Source organism: Pongo abelii, chromosome 12 (assembly GCF_028885655.2).
Source record: "Pongo abelii isolate AG06213 chromosome 12, NHGRI_mPonAbe1-v2.0_pri, whole genome shotgun sequence".
NCBI lineage: Eukaryota > Metazoa > Chordata > Mammalia > Primates > Hominidae > Pongo > Pongo abelii.
The window spans coordinates 123137394-123144493 of NC_071997.2; the positions used below are offsets into that span (position 1 = coordinate 123137394).

Below are 7100 nucleotides of genomic sequence, written 5' to 3' on the forward strand. Positions count from 1 at the left end.
AGCTGCCCACTGTAAGGCTGTGCCTGAGACCTAGGTCAGCCTTGGCCTCACATCCTCCCTGGGGAGGTGGGGGCATCCCCTGCCCTGTGCAGGCCCTCCCACGGGCCTGTTCACAGCCCAGGCTGTCAGCAGTGCGGGGAGCCAGGCCCAGAGAGAGGAGCCATAGGGTGCCCTCTCCCAGCCCAGGCAGGCTTCCTCTGCCATCCGCCAGTGCCCTCCACCTCAAACCCAGGTGACAGCTCCTCCTTCCCCCTCCCCCATTCACAGGGCCCAGGGAGGCTACCAGGGGGCCACCTGGAGGAGCTGGGAGGGGTGGGGGTCCTCTGGAGAGGGGCAAGGTCTTCTAGCTCAGATCCTGCCAGCTCAGACCCGTGGCCCTCTGGTCCTGCTGGATCCCGTCTGGGACCCTGAGGTGGGAGGCCCCAGGAACAAAACTCAGAGAGGCCTTGTGACTTTCCCCAGGACACACAGCGAGTGAGGGAGGAGGCAGGAGTTGAGCCCCGGTTTCTCTGGAGACAAGGCCCAGCCTCTGCCTCCTGTCCTGCCAGGCTAGACTCCACCTTTCACTGCCTGGAAACAGGGGACAGATGGCCCCTTCTGGAAGCACTGGGGGTGCAGAGTGCCTCGTGAGCACTGAAGGTGTTGAGGGTCCAGCTCATGCCCCGCACTGCCCATGTGTGGACTGCAGCACGGAAACAGCACTCAGAGAGGCTCCGTGGCCTTGCCCCAGCTCACAGGTCGTGGCGCAGGATGCCAATGTCAGTTCTGTCGGGCTCTGTGACACTGTGCTATCTGTCCACGCCCCTGGACCATCTTATTGAACGCAGGTAAGGAGGAGAAAACAGGGAAGGCGGAGGGGTGAGTGGCTGGTGGGACCACAGCCCGGGCCGGGGCAGGGAGCAGGGGAGGGCCTTTGACACCAGGCAGCTCCCTCCCAGAGGCCATAGACACATGGAAGGGTGAGGCCGGGAGAAGCAGTTGAGCTCAGTGGCCCAAAGAAGGGACTCTGGGACCTGCCAGACGGGAGTCAAATCCCAGCTCCACCTCTTCCCAGGGTGTGTTTGCACTTGCGACAGCTGTTTATTCTTTTTGATCACAGCTTTCTCACTTGTAAAATGGGGAGAGCGTTCAGTGGCTCCACCTGGAGGGTTATGAGGATGAATGAGACGGATGCATTTGAGGGCTGCTCTGGGGGAGGCCGCTGCTCTTCTGTGATTTGAATCCCATGCAGTCCCTGGGCTCCTCTGTCGCACTTGCCTCTTCGTATCCCGGTACTTGGCCCTTAGCAGGCACTCCCAGGAGCTGCTGGAACAGGCTGAGTCCTGGCGCTTATCCGAGCTGTCTTGTTTGCACGCACTCGTCTCCCACCCGCTCACTGGTGAGCTCCGCGAGAGTGTACTTCTCTCCGTCCCTGGAGCGCCACGGCGTGCTGGTGCATAGTAAGCATCTGTCCATGTCTGTCCAGTTGAATGTCTTGAGAGTCACTTGACCTTCTCAGCAGCTCTGGAGGTAGGTCGATCAGGGTTCCTCATCCCATTTGACAGATGTGAAGACCCAGGTTGAGATTCACTCGGGAGGTTGCTCACGGTCCCAGAGTTGGTCGACAGGGACCGGCATCCTGATTTACTGTTTGACTCCCAATCCTGTGTGATTCCCATTCCACTAGGCTGCAAACACGGGACCAGTGGAAAAGAAAGAGAGGTCAGGTGATGCCAGGAGGTGGGGAGAATCAGCTAGACCCTCCTCAGCCGTTTTCCCAAAACCAGCCACGATCCTTAGCTCCCTGCCTCTGCTCGCCCTCCCTGATAGCTTTGCCTTGGCCGTGAGCTCAGCACAGTTGCCGGTGGGGGACAGGAGTGGGAGTGAGTGGCACTGATGGGGGAGGCAGAGGCGCCATAGTCTGTCTGTGCTCCCAGCCAAGACCACAAGTTCATGACCCCACACCCAGGCCTGCAACACGAGCAGCTGCTCCTGTCATTCCAGAGCCCCTCAGCCCCACCTCCACCTCAAGAGCCCCCCCTGCTCCGGCTCCCATCCTGGAGCCTCCAGCACTGCCCAGTCCCTCCCGAGATCTGTGGATCTGCGGGCTCAGCTGCCCACACGGAGCTCGCCTGCAGTGCTGCCTCTCTGGCTCTCATCTCCATGGCAACGCCCACCATCCCCGCTCAGGGCCACTGTGCTCTGTGCACCTGAGCCTGACCCTGCTTTCCAGCTGCCTATCTGAGTGCGGGGGGGACACCCACGCACCTGCTCAGGCCAAGACTCAGTGCCCGCTCACGTGCCTGCCCCCACCCACAGGTCAGAGTGGCAGCGTGTGGGCGTACACAGGTGTGTGGGTGGGGGGGCATGGGTGTTGAACACCCATGAGAGTCTGTGAGAGTCTCTGGCACCTGGGGGCCACCAGCAATGACTAAATGTGTGTGGTATCTGTTACCCTGGTATGGGTTTGCTTTTGTCGGTGTGCCTGTGCCTCTTGGGGCCTGTGGTGTTGCCTGAGTGTCTGTCTGTCTGTATCCCTGGCAGAGTAGCGGAGGCGCACGGGCACCTCCCTGTGTTTGTCAGAGAGGAGGGATGGCAGCCCCTTTTTTTCCACTTCCCCAATGACAGGAACATGACCTGGCTTTGGCCCACTCTCTAGGGACGTCCAGGCCCAGCAGTGGCCGAAGGAGATGACTCGGGAGGCATCTTTGCTGGGCTCTCCTCAGGGCAAACAGCTCACCAAGGGCACAACGAGCTTTGGCCCTGGGATCCACAGCATTTTCTCCCGAGGCGCTACCCTGATTCCATTTTCCTAATCAACGAAGGGGAGCCACAGAGGGCCACGGGCAGGACGACAGGATGCAGGAAGCATCGTCTCATTCTGTTAACAGCTGGCCGTGCCCCCTTGCACGGGACACAGCTTCCCTGCCTGGTAATGATTCCTTATGAACTCCAGTTCTGACTGTCTAAAAGTCCATGAAATGGTGATTGGCTAAATACTCAGTTCTTTTGACACGAGGCGCCTCCTCTTATCCTCATAATGGCCTCAGCCTCATGGGCTGTGTCTCATTCTCCCCAGCTGAGAAGGAGGGAGCCGAAGTGCTGAGGAGTGAGGCCGCAGGGGATGCTGTGGAGACAGGATTCAGCTCCCGAGCCTTTGCTCTTCTCCTGCCTGCTCCCTCCAGCACTCTGCCCACCTGCCTCTCGGGCCAGATTGGGCCCTCTGTGCTGGCTGCTGCCGCCAAGCCAACCCCTCCCAATCGCCCTCAGCCACCAAGGCCAGGTGTTGGGGCAGGGAGGGGTGACCAGTGGCGAAGGGCACCAGCTGCTCTGCTGGGAGGCCCTTCCTTGCCCTTTGCTACCGACAGGGCTCGAGATCAAGGGGAAAGTATCAGAAGGGAAAGCCAAAAGGCAGGCAAAGCTGTCCGGCTCCTCCTGGCTGGTGGGGAATGATGCATTGAGTTCTGAGATCAAGGGCTTCATTAGGGATCAGGCCAGGCATGGAGGACAACATAAGACCAAAGTCCTCAGAGCTGGATTCAAGGAGGAGGGAAAGAGAAGGAGGGGAGCCCTGGCTGACAGGTACAGGGACTGGGGTTCAGAGGCCGGCTGTCCTGTTCCACAAGGGGCACGAGGTGTGTGCATGCATGCATGCGTGCACAGAAAAAGGGGAACTCGTCAAGTCTCACTCACAAATACCCTCTGCAATGTCAGAACAATAACTGAGGCACAACCTTGCGTCGAGAGCTCAGGGTGGGAGGGACCGATCCTTCCCTAGGGGATGGGGGAGGCACGGACCAGGGAGGTCAGAAGAGGAGGGAGCACGCGAACTACTTGTGGATGTGGTGGGGGGGCCTGGAGGGTCCACACACTGGGGCAGGGAGCTCCAGGCTGAAGGATGGCACAAGCAAAGGCATGGGGCTGACAGGGCTGAGGCAGGTGGGTGAGAGGGGACCTGGCTCTGAAGCACAAGCAGAGCTTCTCAGATCTCGGGGACCTTCCTGACTTAGCAGGGTTGGGGGGCCTGAGCCTCTGCATTTCTAACAAGCTCTCAGGTGATGCTGATGCGCTAGTCTAGGGACCACACTTTGAGCTGCAAGGGTGTGGGCTGAGATGTCAGACTGTCTGGGTTTGAATTTGGATCTGTCCCCTGTTGTCTGTGCTAGTGGGCAAGTGATGACCTCCTCCTCCTGCCTGAGTTTCCTCACATATAATATGCGGATAATCATAATAATAATACCTACTTCAAGGGGGTGATTGTGAGGACGAAGAGGCAAATACAGTTGACCTTTGAACAACAGCGGGGATTAGGGGACACTGGCCCCCACCCCCACGGAGTTGAATATCCATGTAAAGGCTGGTGCGGTGGTTCACACCTGTAATCCCAGCACTCTGGGAGGCTAAGGTGAGAGGATCACTTGAGTCCAGGAGTTGAAGACCAGCCTGGGCAACACAGGGAGACCCTGTCTCTACAAACAGTAGAATAAAAACATTCTGGCATGGTGGCATGCCCCTGTAGTTCCAGCTTCTCAGAAGGTTGAGGTGAGAGAATTGCTTGAGCCCGGGAGGTTGAGGCTGCAGGGGTTCATGATTATGCTACTGCTCTCTAGCCCGGGTGACAGAGGGAGACCCTGTCTCAAAAAAAAAAAAAAATCCATATATAACCCTAGGCTTCCCCCAAAGTTAACTAATAGCCTACTGTTGACTACAAACCTTACTGATAACATAAACAGTTGATTAATACATATTTTATACAGTGTATATACACTGTATTCTCACAATACAGTAAGCTGGAGAGGAGAAAATGTTATTAAGAAAATCATCAGGAAGAGAAAACATGCTCACCATTCATTAAGGAGAAGTAGATTCACCTTTGTTGTCTTCATATTGAGTAGGCTGAGGAGGGGGAGGAAGAGGAGTGGTTGGTCTTGCTGTCTCGGGTGGCAGAGGCAGAAGAGGTAGAGGAGATGGGAGGGAGGCAGGAAGGGCGGGCATATGGTATAACATTGATTGAGAAAAATCTGTGCGTAAGTGGACCCGTATTGTTCAAGGGTCAACTGTGTATGTAAAAGCACTCAGATCAGGGCTTGAGAAATGTGTTATTATTCTAAAATGCCGGGCTGAAGAAGGCCTGCTTTTTGGCTGACGAATGGGTCACTGTTGAGTTTTAAGCAGGGAAGTGATGCAAGCAAAGTCTCCCTTAAAAGAATGTCTGTGGACAGTGTTGGGAACTGAGTGGGAGGTGGGGGACAGGCCTGGGAGGTGTGAACAAGTCAGGGCCCTGCTCCAAGAGCGGGAGGAAGCAGCAAGCCTGGGCCACAGGGGCAGGGCTGGTGGAGGACAGACGCTGCTGGCTCAGCACTAACTGGAATGGGCCCAAGGCTGGCTGGCCGCTCTGCACCCTATAGGGAACCTTCTGGGCTGGGGAGGGAGCCCCCGCCTGCGGGGCTGCTGCTGCGTGGTCACTGTGCTGACATGCCCAGCCTGGGGGCAGGTTTCTGCAGCTCTGCTGGGCTCTGCACCTCTTCCCAGTCCTCAGCCTCCTGGGCCTGCAGGCCTCAGGCCGGCCCAGCTCAACTCTCCTGCCAGGAGCTTCCTCGACTTCCTCAGAAGAGAAGAAATCTTCCTCTGAGGTGCACTGGTGTGTGAGCGTGTGCACATGTGGGTGTGTAGAGGCAGGTGTGTGTGTGCAGATGTGAGGGTATGTGCACACATAAGCGTATGTACATGTGTGAGGGTGTATACGTGTGTGAGGGTGTGCGCACACAACAGTACACACCCTTACACATGCACACACAAGGCCCCCGTGTGCCCCAGCTGCCGGCTCATATTCACTCTTTGAGGAGAGGCTGTGGAGCGTTCAGACTTAATTTCTAGGAAATTACTTGCCTGTCTACCTGTGGACTTTGAATTGAGAGACTCCAGTTTGCCAGCAAGCCCAGCATGTGACCCTCTGCAAGGCAACAGCCCCCCGTGTCCTTCTTTACGGGGTGCACTTACTCATATGTCCTCCCGCCCCCTCTAGGTTCCCACCAGAGGTAGGGACAGTCAGGGAGGGCCACATCCTCTTGGCAGGCCACTGTGGGCACTGCCCTTCACTCACAGAATGCTTCCTTTGCTGCTTCCATTGGGGTGATTTCCTAAATGAGGGACTGCTTGGGAGGAGGAGTTCAAGCCAAACGTTCTACTCCTGGGATTTCTGAAACATCTGTTAGAGGGTCACTTCTCAGTCTCTAGAAGATAGGGAGAATGCCACTTCACACCAACCCCACAACCATGGGCTGGGGTTGGATGCGTCCAACCACCTCTGTTCAGGAGGTTCACCTACCCAACATGAGGTCACCCAGCCTCTGCTAAAACTTCTGCCTGTTGGCTGCCTCTTCCCAGGAAACCCCACCCACTAGCAGATACCTGCTAGAAAAAAACTTGCCAAAATTTGCATTCAGGCATCTTTCATTTGTTTGTCCTAGTTCTGACCTTGGTTCTCCACACCCTATATGACAAATGTGTCTTTCTGCCAAATCTGCTTCCCTTCTTCTGCCAAAATTTCTCTGATTCTTTCAGCCCTTGAGTGTAGAGCCTGATGTCACCGTCCAGGGGACTTCCTTAGGCATCCTACTGTTTGCCGAGGTCACACCAAAACTGTCACCCTCCAAATGTGGTCTTTCCCCCAATTTGGGGCTTGATTCTTCTGCAGCCTGTTGACTCTGTTGAACTTTGAGTCAACTGGAGACCAAGACTGCAGATCTTCTGCCTGCTGGCTTCACTGGGACCTTCTCAGCTGCAGTGAATACAGATGCCAGCCCAGGCTGAGGGATTGTATTCTCATGATATGGACTCTCTGAATAAGGGGGCAGAAATGTGACTGGGCTTCAGGAACAAATGAAGCAGGGTTCTAGTTGCCTCTCTTTTCTCTTGCTTCTCTCTGCACCTTCCTTCTCACCGAGTCTCTCTCCCAACCAGCCTCCTCCACTTCGGGGTCACGAGACAAAACATAGCCACAGTGTCTCCCTAGCTGATGTGCTATGCTCAAGCCACCTGGAGACGCCTGGAATCTGTAAGCCCCAATTCCAAAATCATCAGGAAGTTTCTCTGGCCCAGTTCAGGTGTCTTGCCCACCT

The 7100-nt window shown here is 56.2% G+C and overlaps 1 long non-coding RNA gene across 1 annotated transcript; it reads right to left on the minus strand.

Annotated features, from left to right (window-relative positions):
- Nucleotides 1-1099: 1099 nt before the first annotated feature.
- Nucleotides 1100-5050, minus strand: LOC134759724 (uncharacterized). The gene is made up of 2 exons (XR_010136370.1): nt 4825-5050; nt 1100-1667 (listed from the first exon to the last, which is right to left on the minus strand). It is a non-coding gene; the product is annotated as an uncharacterized LOC134759724 (long non-coding RNA).
- Between the last annotated feature and the right edge of the window lie 2050 nt (nt 5051-7100).